The following is a 12,527-nucleotide window of genomic DNA, read 5'->3' on the forward strand; positions in this document are numbered from 1 at the left end:
GCAGCAGTGAGGCTTGGCTTCTCCGCTCCGGCTGCTCCTAGCCCCTCCTTTTTTTCCCAGCTCTCGAGCAGAGCCCAGGGTGGGCTGGAAGTCTGGATTGCTCCAGCGACCCAGGCCCCTAGCCACTCCTTGAGCGGAGTCCAGGGCCAGCGGGGAAGCTTGGCTTCCTCTGTCGCTGGGAGCAACCCAAGCCTCCTGCTTGCTCCAGCTTTGTGGCTGCTGCAATCTTCAGTCGTCTTCAGTCTTCGCTCCGCGCCTGCGTATGCAAAATACCGCCATCTTTGTTGGGTTAATTTGCTAGTTGCTCTGATTGACTGGTGGGTGTAGCGGAGTGACACCAATTTGCATGTTTCTCTTTAATTAGTGTAGGTGATAACCCATTGCATGGATAGACCTCATTTTGTTGATGGACATGGGTTGATTCTACCTTTTGATTATTGTGGATAGTGCTGCTGTGTACGTTCCTATCCACGTATTTGTTTATCTGTTTTCAGTTCTTTCAAGTATATACCTAGGAGTGGACTAGCTGGGACTCTATGTTTAACAGTTTGAGAAACTGCCAGACTGCTTTCCACCGTGGCTGCACCATGTTCCATTCCCACCAGGAGTGTAGGAGGGTTCCAGTTTCTTCACATCCTTGCCAGCAGTTGTTATTTTTTTATTATAGCCCTCCTAGTGGGTGTGAAGTGGTATCTCATTGTCATATTTTCTAAGCTTTTAATTAAAAAAATTCAAACTCTCATTTTTAAAATAATCATCGGTATCTGTTAAGTTTTTAATAAACATTTGCTCTCTGTGTTGAATGCCGATAACAATGAGTCCACATGGGCACATCCATGCAAAGGCCTCATTGTTCATGAGTCTCAGAAGAGGAGTGGAATGTGTGGCAGTCCTGGCTCCCTGTTCTCCTAGCAAATTCACACCTGCTGCTCCCTCCTTTAAATATGTTGCATGTTATCACTGTCACCTCCCCCCCCCCAAGATTTAGCCCTTCATGGGTCCCATCTGCCTCACCCAGGTACCCAGGGGCTCTACAAACCTGGGTGCAATTGAGGTGATATCGACTATTCCTTCAATATCGTTTCCCCATGATTGACATTATCAGGTCAGGACCATGCTGGGAGGAGCCTGGAACCTGTGTCAGTTCTCTGCACACACACTCAAACCTTCCCACTAAAGGGCTCCCTAAGTGCTAATTAAGTAAAGGGTGTTTTAATTGATTTATATTATAAAAATTCCTGGGAGATGTTTCCATGGTATTTAAGGGTATTACAGTGGTATACAGTGATATTTTGGGAAGCTAATTGGGACTTGGGGGCGGACTTGGAATGCATTATAATTTTTCCCATTTAAAGTAATAGAATACAAGTGGCTGCTGTCTGAAATTCACTGGCCAGTATATTCCCGTGAACAGATGAGAGTCAGATAATGAGGGATAGTTGTATATATGAATATGAATAAGAAGAAGGAAGTGTATCCTATGGGAATTCTGTGGAATTGAGTTTTAGTGCATCTGGCATAGTCCCTGGAATATTTTGACACAGTTCATTGACTCCCTCGCCCTCCACTCATTAAGTCCAAGACATACTTTTTCTCCACAGGAAAACTGGGCTTGGCAGATAGCAAGAGAAAGAGGTTGAATGACCGCAGGAGCCAGGGAATGGGTGGATAGATGAATGGGGAGGAGGGATACGTGGGGCTGTTGCCTCAGCTGCGGCCAGAATAAAAATCACAAGGACAGGAAGCAGGAGAAGGCACCGAACTTGTTCAAGAATCTCTGCGCCTGCCTCCAGTGGCACAGCAAGGAATCAAGACAAGCTTGCAGGGTGTGGCAGCCTCACTTTCTATCGGTTCCCTTCCTTTGGAATCTCCCATCGCTTGACTACCCTGTGGACAGTTTACAACCTCTTTAGCCACAAGGCCAGTCAGATAATCCCCAACAGCCACATTTGACTTGGAAAAGCGTTATAAACCACACAGTTTGGGACTTGCTGCTACGAATGGCATAATGAGGGAGAAGTAGGTAATTGAGGCAGGATAGTGAAGACTTGGCTTTTCAAATAAAGTGAAGAATAGTGTTGCAGAAAGGATGGCATTTGAAAATGAAAGGAAGACTGGCAATAGCCATTTGGTCGGGGCGACTAGCAGCGTTGGTGGAAAGAGCTGCACATGTAGAATAAGTTCAGGTAGCTCGAAGCTCAGTCTGTGTGTCAGCCCCTCCACCTTTCTCACAGTGTACCCAAGAATCTTCTAATGCAGCCTCATTGCCAGCAAGTCACTTCACATGGAAGAAAGGGCAAGGCTATCAGAGAGACATACAGCAAAGGCAGTGGTGGTACATCAAGAGACGAAACTCCATAGGAAAATACCAGCAGGATCTGGAAGGCTTTTTGGCACGCTCCTTGCAATCTCACCATCTGATGAGCCCGTCTCCACTATGCAAGTGGAACAGATCCTTTAAGTGGCAACATGACTGTCGCCTTTTGCAGGGCAGCCTCAAAACAAAGCAACAGAGATGAAGCCAAAAAGGACAGGAGTAAGGAGGAGATGAGGTAACCCATTGGTAACCACAGCATGGTAGACTTGAATTTGATTTTGGATACCTACCGGAATTAGGTATCCAATAACAATCTTGGTTTTGTGAGACCACTCAAAAGAGGAAATTACCTCTTCCAAGAAAAATGTTCATTTTATGATCAAGCTATTGAGATATAAGAGGAAGCAAGTTAGACTTAGACCCCAAACCTGAATTTGAATTTTGCCTCCACCACTTTCCAGCTAAGTGACCTTGACCTTGCTGAGCCCCACGTTTCTCATCAATAAAACAGAGATGACCACAATAAGGTTCTCTAAGGTAATGTTGACGACTACACTTTTGGAAGCACCCAGCACACTCTGCACTTGACTACTAATCAGAGTATATTTTAGGCACCTGTGAGTCATTTTCTTATTTATTCTTTGTCAAAACAATGACTCGACTGTACGTTCACTATGTAGGAAAGAGAGAGTCCATTAAAAGTATGCCAAACATGAAGAATGAAAGGTTTCTGTTAGCGTGGGAAGGGGAGCACGAACATTCCACTTCTCGAGTATTCATTCATGCAAAACGTATTTCTTGATCACCTACTATGTGTACGGCACTGAGTTAGCACTGAGAACACCGCAGTGACCGGGCAGACAACATCCCTGCCCTGCTGCGGCTCATGTTCTAGGGGTAGAGATGTTCTCACACAGTCGTACAAATGAATACAAATCTACTGTTATGTTAAGTGTTTAGGGGAGGTCAGTGGGCCCCCCAAGAAGGAATAACTGATTAATGCTCTGATCGTCAACATTTTTGGAGATTCCTTAAGCCTGTCACTCCTGAAGCCCACAAGTGGCTCAGGCAGGGCACTGGCCCGAGCCTGGTTGTCCCTGTGGCTCCGAGACTGGAAAGTGGGGTTGAAGCCCCTGGTGTGTTTTCAGCTCCCTGGGCCTCGGCCTGAAATCCAGGCAACATCCTCACTGCACTGCCTGCCCCTAGTGGAGGCACATGAGGGCCCTTGGCCTCTGTGGGAACAGAGAAGGGGTGACTGGCTGCTGCCACAGTTGGGAAGAAACCAAGTCCCTGTGACTCCCACAGGCAGCCTTGAGAGGCGGCACTAATCACAACTGTACGTGAAATGGTTATTGGATTAAGAAATGGCATTAATCATTAAGTTGCCATGAAAACAACTACTGTAAAAGGATTTGACTTACGTACTGGATGGGTACTCTTCATCCCCATCGTTTTACTGTTCCCTCTGCTTTATGAAACTTCCCTCAGTAACCTGCTTCGAATGTGCCATCTGCTACTCCTAAACGCTTACTGATAGGGTACTCAAGCAATGTGAGCTATTACTATAAACCCTAATAATTAATATTAAAGGGAGAGTCTGTGCATTGGAGAATGTGTACAAATTGGCAAAGGTCAGGACCAACAATGACAAAGCCCTCTGTTTGCACAAAGCCACATGGTTTCAAAACTGCTTTTGTTTTCCCGTTGGATCCAGCCTCCAGTGTGGAGCTCTGCGCATCTTGAAGCCTTGATACGTTCGGGCCAAACAGACACACAGGCTGATAAGAAGGTGCAATTATTGTCCTCAAAAAGCTTGAAATGAGCTGAGGAAAAAATTGTTGCCATTTTAGTATCTTGGAACCAAATACTCTGATGTTATTGACCTTCAGTGACCAAATCGCATGTTTGTGACAACATTTGTAAACTGTTGGAATGTTGACTCATGTGATGCAGAAGGGAGATACCGTTGGTTTGCATCTAATTTAAAAGAAGGAACAGCTACATCTATGGCTGATACTCAGCTGTGAGTCTGCCCAGATGACAGCGGGGAGGAGAATGCTAGGAGCAGCCCCTTAGCGGCTGTCCCTAAAATCTCCTTGCTGACCACTCACATGGAAGTCACATGGAAGACCCAGTCCGTTCTCCCGTAATGCTCAGGGATTATACTTTTTCAGAAGAGGTGACCTGAGCAGCGATCATGGAAGTACTTTTTCTGACGCAGCTCTCTCTCCTTCCTCCCTTTCCCTACACATTGCTCCACCCCTAAGCACTGTGGGATCTTCCTTGGAGGAGCCGCCGGCATTGCTGCTTTCCCTTTTTTATCTTGACAGGTATTTCCTGGCCTGGTCCTTGCTCCCGCTCACCTGGATACTCCCACCAGGCCTCTGGCTGGACGTCTCACCGCCAGTTTCCCCCTGCATGCACCTGCTACTTTGATGCACTGAAAATACCGTATTGCTCATGTCATTCTCCTGTTCATGAACTGTCAGTCCCTCCACTGTTTATAAGATAGAATTCAAAATTGTTTGCTAGGCATTCGAAGCCATTCATGGTTTGGCCTCACCATTCCATTTCTCCCCCCCCCCACCCCCGCCCCTCCACACTTTCTCTTCGACTGGTTTGTCAGACTCACAATGCCCCAAGTGTGCTCTCTGTACCCATGCTGCTGTCACTCTCTCCATTTGAGGCACCTCCCCCTCTCCTATCCATAGTCATCTTTGAATGTTGGGCTTAACCCCCTCCTCCAGGAAGCCTTCTTTGTTCTCATTGATGATGAGAAGCTCCTTCTTAGGCCTTCTGTAGCATACAGTCCAGACATTTGGCCTTTTAAGACTACCTTCTATATTTATTTATCCTTTTATAAGTATGCACCAGGAAGGCCATATAGCTTTTATTTTGCTTATCAAGTCTTATTCATTGGCGGTGGCATCCTGGAGCCCTAAGCTGGGCAGGCTGTACCTGAGCACAGCAGGAAAGGATGCATGAATTGATTAGTCATGTCTGCCACGGGCATAGGTAGGAGAGCTGTGGCATAAGCACTTCATATTTCCAGTTTATGGGATGGTGTCCATCATTGGATGGTAAATTTCCCAAGGGCAGGGCCTTATTTATGTATCTTCTGTGGTCTGTTTGGCTAGAAATCTGAGGGTTGCTTAATTGGAGGATTTTGGCTTAAAACCAAAATATAAGAAGAACCTAATAAAATAGTAATTATCCTGTTTTTAAGTCACACTTTACAACTTGGCTGTTTCTGAACCTGCCAGGTTAGAAATTGATGTGCCTTCAAGTGTCTGCACATAAGTGGGTGTATGTCTTGGGTTAGTGGTTCTCAGGACTTACTTTCCTTAATGAAGGATGAGATTCACATGCTCGAAGGGTTCTACAGAATTCACCTCCTTTCTGTCCCACTAAGGAAAGCTAATCAGAATGCAGGAAGTATTCTTATGTAAATAACCTTAAAAGTGCTCTAACCAAATTTTTAAATGTGTAAAAAAAAGTATTAAATTTCAGTACTTAGCTATTTGTGCCAGGCCAGCTCAGCCAAGGGTTCGGTGAGCCTGAGGGGGGTGGGGGTGGGGTGGCAAAGACAGACAGACAGAATAAGCTGGGTCTAGGTTAATCTTCCTGTGCCTGGCTGAGGTCACAGAGAGAGAGATCCAGACAGCAAGCTGAGCCTTTATTTTATAGCCAGAGGTAAACAAGGTTGTGGTCACCATAGTTACAATGTTCTTGTGAGTTTCACTTGTTTTGCCAGCACTTGCTGCACCTCCCACAGCCCATTAGCTACCCAGATAGGATCTAGGGAGCATCATAAGGTCAAGCCTAATTATGCTAAGAGGACTGTGCCCTCTAAGCTGGGACTTGTTTGTGCCTTTGCCAACAGGTCAGTCCAAGGCTTAACCCTATAGCCGCTCCCTACAGCTATTATTTTAAAAATATTGGCATAACACAAAGGTTAAAAATTGTTGCCTTTGTCAATGGTTTTATCATTAGCTGATCATCATAGAATAAAAAAATCCTATAGCTGATCTGGTAGAAGATCCTGAATTTAATGTCAAGGAAACTGGTATATAACGAGATATGTCAGCCTTTAGTACCAAAATGACTTTTCCACATGAAAAACAGAGCCCCCACAAAGGAGAAACTAAGAAAAATGCTTAAAGTATTCCAATGGAAACTGTTGGTTAAGACCATAGAGATCAATATTCAACATGTATGTTCCCATCAGACAGAGCTATTGCTGATGTAGGGCTGAGATATCCCTTAGATATTTGGATTCAGTTTAACAGAAAGACTTTTAAGGCCCTAGTAAACCAATACAATGGGAGCGGGGGAGCAAGTGGAAAATTTGGAAGTTAAAGTCTGTCTGGGAGGCTTTGCTCTGAGTCAAGTCCATTGCCAACAGCCCTGCCAAGGTGGCTGGAGATGGGAGAATAAGGATGGGTAGGTGGGGTGGGAAGGCTGTGTTTGAGCCCCAGATGACTGATCAAAGGGGTTTTCTTTGACCTTTGAAAAATTCCAACTTTGAAATAGTGCTTATGGCGAGCATTGAGGTTACAACATAATGTTGACATCTTGGCTCATGTCACAAATGAAACACATTTTCTGCACAAAGAATGTCAAGCCCAGATTTAGAACTGAGCCGTAGCAAAGCTGATGCCCAAACATCGAGGCAGTTCATTAAAAAACCCAGACAACTGGATGCAGTAAGAATGGGGTCATCAAACTAATGATGTGGCACCTGCTAGCAAATAAAAAACAATCATCTGGACATTTTTATTTTTACCTGTGTATGGTTAGCATCCAAGACATAGCCTCAGGGAATCATGTAGTGCGTGGTTAGCAACGCAGGCTTAGGGATGAAGTTGGGTTCTGAGCCCAGAACTGTCTTACACTAACTGCAGAATCTTGGACAAGTTTCAAACTCTCTGAGTCTTAATTTCCTTCTCTGTAGAGAAAAGAATTAGGTTATTTTTATTTATGTATATTGGGGTATAGAATAAGAAAATATTAGGCACTTATTTATAAGGTTGCATGAGGATTAAGTACAATGAAGTCTGTAGCACTTCCAAGAGAATCTGGTCCACAGGAAGTGGTCAAGGGATGGTGGCCATATTGATGGCATTGTGGTTTAACTGATGCAGTCCATGCAGGATCACCTACGAGAAGTAAATCTTTAGGTGGGATCTTGCTATTTTGTGGTTTCCAGTCCCTCGGAGTTTTGTTTTGTTTAATTCTGTTTCCTCCAAAAATGTTGGGATAATGGCAACACTCATTGTCCCTCCTCTTCTCAGCGGGCTTTTAGCTTTAGTTGCACCTGCTGTTCTCTGAACACACCACAGACTTTCAAGACACTGCCTTGGCCCAGAATGCCATTCTCCCACCCCTCCACCTGTCAAACTGCTGCCCAGGCTTTGGGGGGGACACCCTACCAAGAGTCAGAGCCTCTGAATCTTCCTTAAAGTCACCTGTCTCCAACACACACACTGCACCATGCACCCTCCCCAGGCAAAGTTTAATGTGTTTCTATGTTCTCTGTCTCAAATTTTGCTGGTCTCCATCATAGCAGTTATTATACTAATCCCTCCACTGCCCACTCCTCCCCACCCATATATTGTGTGAGGGCAGTGACCAGTGTCTTTCATGGCCTCCATCACATAAAAGGTTCTCAATGTTGAATCATAACTGATGGAATAAATGAATAGATGGCTGGGGTAGGAGGTGGGACATCTTCCCCCAACCCCAGCATGCTTTTCCTTAAATCTCCCCAAGACCTTAGAAAGGTAACCGATTATTGAATGTTTGGTTCCTTGGTCTGACGCAGGCATGGAAGTGCATGGATGATCTGGGAAACCTATATGCTCCACAGTCACATGCCTGGGTCCAAATCCCAGCTCTGTGTCTAGTTAACTGTGTGACTTTAGACTTATATCCTCTGTGCCTCAGTGTGTGGTTAGCAACACTGGCTCTATAAAGTGGTATAACAGTAATCCCTCCCTCATGAGGTTGTAAGGTTTAAATGGAAACCTATGGGTAAGATGATTAATTCTAGATATGATTTTCCTACGAATTTGGGGTAAAGAAGCCTTTAAATTCTTAGTAGACACAACTCTTCTGTCTACTCACCCCATTCCCATCTGTCTCTGTCTCGATAGTACTTCTATCTAAAATTGCCTTTTTTAATCTACTGGTTTCTTGTTCCCTACTCCACTGGCCATGCTCACTCCACGAGGAAAATGATTGGACAGTGTTATTTCGCAGCTGACCAGCATCTTAGAGATTTAATAAATACTGAACAAAAGATTGGATGAATGGCAACCAGCAGAGACAGGGTTTGCACTGGGCCTGGCTGTCATTCCCAGCTGTGTCTCATTCCTGCCTGGTTGGAAGAGGCACATTTACCCGACTGACAGCAGGGCTAACCCACCAACAGTAGCAGCTAGGGGTTAAGACTGTGGTTGGCCAGCCCTTTTAGATTTATAATTATCACTGAGGGGAAAGAGACCAGCAGGAGGTGAGTCTCCAGGGAAGGGATTTGAGAAAGGATGGGACACAGACTTGTAATAAACAGAAGAGGAGGTGTTGGAAGGGATAACAAAAGATGATGTGGTGGCAGGGTTGCCATGGAAACACTGCTTGGCGCATGGACCAGAAGATAAGCTGCTTCAAAGTAAATTTCAACTTTGCAGCTTGAAATATGCTATCCCCCTGGGACCTGACCCTGTGGGTTGGCAGATAAGCAGCCAAGAAGCAGAGATCTGGTCCCAGCAGCCCCCTGGGCTCTGGAGATCTACCAGACAAATATTTGTGGGGAGCCGAAAGGACTTGATTAAGAGATGGGGAGGCTGTGCCTGTGAGCAGCTCACCATGCCAGAGGACATTTCTACATCTACCCAACCTTTCTCAAACCGGGCATTCTCATCTGAGCCTCCGGGAGTGCCCACATCATGGTCATGCTAGGAGCTTCTTAGACATGCAGATTCCTCAGGCTCCACCTAAAACCTCTGAGTCAAACCCCTTGAGGGGTTGCTCTGGGAATCTGAATTTTACATTTTCCCAGGTGAAACTTAAGACACCAAATGTGGGCACCAGCGTTTACAAGCCTGTTCCTCTGTCTGAAGGTGCTGGGGGGAGGGGGAGAGGCAGAATAAGAGGTGGTAGGCCAGGCAGTGACCCAGGCATCAGTTTAAGTGGCACAAACGCATGGGTGAGTGGTAAAGTGTGACTAGAAATGTGAGGAGGTAGGTAAAGGGGCTGGAAGCACAACAGAGTGGCTCAACATAGGGTTCTGGAGTGAGTCAGCCTGGGTTTGAATCAAACCTTTACTGTTCAAAAGCTGGCAATGTGTCCTCATCTGTAAAATGGGATTGATCATGGTAGCACTTCCTGATAGGGTTAGTATGAGGATCCATTGAATTCACATCTGAACAGTGCAGAACACAGATGGACAGAAACACAAGGTAGAAGAGGTTGGCATTCTGAATTGAAGAAAAACCCGCAGACTCTTTTCAGACTGTGAGAAACCAGCTCTTATTTTGTTCAGGAATTGAGGCTTAGGGATTGTTTGTTACATAGCATTGGCCTTTCCTGACTGATACAAGGCTGTTAACAAGTGATCTGCTGACTGTGAGGATTCAAGCAGTTGTGGGTGTGTGTGAGGATGCTCTAGGAAAAGGCAGAGGGAGTCAAGTCTTTATGTTAGTTAAGAGCATCTATGTATATGGCTGCCCTCCCCACCCAATTTTCTCTAGAAGAGTTATCTATATGATCGGAAGGAAAACTTGGAGAGAGGGTTGTTCCCATGCAGACTCGGCATCTAGGAGTTGATCTTTCCATGGAGGCAAAATTACTTTTCTTCCATTCACTTCTAGCTTCATTTACCACATATTGGCCAACACAGGGAGAGCGAGTCCTGCTTGTCCATTAGGGGAGAGTGGGGGCAGGGGTGAGCAGAGAGACTGTGGTGCCAGCTAGTGTCCTGTGAATATCCTAAGTCACAAAATAAGCAGGGGAAACTTTTCATGCTAAAACAATCTTATGGAGTCAAATACAAAACGTCACATGAATTTTAAGACAGAACTAGAAATTTCAAGAAAAATTCCCCACTGCTCCTGAAGACTTCTCGTTCCCTGGAGTAAACATCCCCATTTTACAGATGAAGTAACTGGGGACACAGATTAATTCATCAGACCCAAGATTTAAGTAGCAAGTCATTGGACTCCAGCCAAGCTTGCACACTGACCACCAGGTTCTATTTCAAACTCCTGTACACATGTTAGTGTGTGTACCGACCAGTATTAGAGCCCAGAGTGACGGGGGTGGCGGGTGCCTCTTTCCTGGCCCAGCTCCCCATGAGGGCTTCACCATGCTTAGCTGCAGACCCCAGCTGCAATGGCCCATGTTTGGCATCATTCAAACAGGCTGTGTCCATCTCTTCCTTCTCCTTTTTAAAGTTCAAGTATAAGGAGCAAAGCCATCAGTCCCCTTTTCGAGCTGAGTCTGCTTCCCCCTTCCTGGGACTTCCTGGGATGCTTTACAATGGAGCCCCAACGTGAAAACCCAAATCAGTAAACGGTCCTTAGGTGAGAAAAGTACTCATGTCACAAAAGGGGTCGCCTCACATCTCTGTGAAGTTAAATGTTTGTTTCCAGTTCACTAATTACATAATTAATTTCTCCTTTCCCAACATAAGCCTCATAGGGAAAGACAGCATCTGTCTTGTCACTTCTGTTTCCCTAACATTTAGCACAGGATCTGGCCTGTACTGGGGCTCAATAAATATTTGTTCAGTAAATGAAGGTTTGCCCTCCCCCACCCCGTGCCATTAGTCTTACTTAGCCTGGATTACAGGAAAGCTGAGCCTGCCAGAGGCCTCTATCCAGGGATGCGGGAGGGAGGGAAGAAGGGAAGGCACGCACAGGGCCCAGGGCCTTACTGAGCCAGCCACCAGTTGGTGTGAAGGGCGACTGCTGGATCTGGGAGGTGTCATCTTCCAAAGGCTGCTGAAGCCACTCTTGGGAGGGGTAGTGAGGAGGAAGGAAGAGAGTGCTGTGTTTGGCTTCCAGCTTGAAGTGGTCAAGTCCCCCCTGCCCTCCATGGAGTTTTAACTCTTAACACATCTGGGTGACCCTGGGGCAGACACAGCATGTCCCTGCATGCCTCACACCTCAGCAGCCACTGAGAAGCCCCAGGGCGGGGGCATGGGTGTGACTGAGGCTGTGCCCACTTGAAGCTGCTGGAGTCCATGCAGAGCTGGCTGTGGTGGGGAGAAGGAGGTGGCCCAAGGCCCAGAGACATATAGACAGGGCGAATCCAAGGAGACACACTGGAGGGTCTGGTGCCCCATCCGAGGGTGTTCCTCCAGCTCTGTGCCTGCAGTGCCAAGCACAGCGGGACCTTCACTCAGTGTTGAATGCCTGGAAACCTTCCCCGACCCATCCTGCATCTGATCCCAGGCCATCTCCCCTGGGGTCATGGGACATTTAGAGAGAGAATCCCCACTTCCAAGTCCTGCCTCGGCTGGGTCGCTGTGTGAGGCACAGGTCCTCCCATGGGGGTCTGTCCCCCTGCCCGCCTCCTTCCTCTCCATCTATAATCCTTTCCCAGGCTCCCTCCATCAACTCCCAAACCTCTTTTCTGCTTCTTGGGCACTGAAGTTTAAGCCATTTAAGTGGAAACATAGATGCATTTGAACGAGGTGGTAGAACCAGGGTTTGAAATGCAATCCATAGAACTGTACAAGAGAACAAGATCAGTAATCAGCCGCTGCTCTCACTGCTTGAAGAGGCTCATGCACTAGTCATCAGACTGCTCTCAGCCAGTCCAGGGCTATAAAGCACCCTCCGCCAAGGGCAGTCATTACCCACAGGACCTTACCAAGGCAGGGCCAGGATAAACAGCGAATGAGGATGCCTTTGGCCGGATGCAGAGAGGTTTGGGGTTGGGAGGGGGTGGTATCTGACTCTAGGCAGAAGTTCCCTACACCAGGGTCGTGACCTCCTATGATGCTTATTAAAAATGCAGTACATCAGTTTAGGGTTGCTCTTGGCTGCAAGTCACAAAAACCCCAATTCAAGCCAGCTTAAATAAAGAGAGAAATCAAAGAAGCAAGTGGCACAGAGAGCAGCAGAGGGAGGACTACCTACGACAGGCCCAGCTAACACCTGGGGACTCAGCCATAGGATGGATGGAGGGGGGATGGATGAACAGG

The 12,527-nt window shown here is 46.5% G+C and overlaps 1 protein-coding gene across 1 annotated transcript in view; it reads left to right on the plus strand.

Annotated features, from left to right (window-relative positions):
* The window catches only part of SYT13 (synaptotagmin 13), a 34,888-nt gene that overhangs the window by 9,458 nt on the left and 12,903 nt on the right, over window positions 1–12,527 (plus strand). The gene's annotated exons all lie outside the window — the stretch shown is intronic.

This window comes from Myotis lucifugus, unplaced genomic scaffold (assembly GCF_000147115.1).
Source record: "Myotis lucifugus unplaced genomic scaffold, Myoluc2.0 scaffold_769, whole genome shotgun sequence".
NCBI lineage: Eukaryota > Metazoa > Chordata > Mammalia > Chiroptera > Vespertilionidae > Myotis > Myotis lucifugus.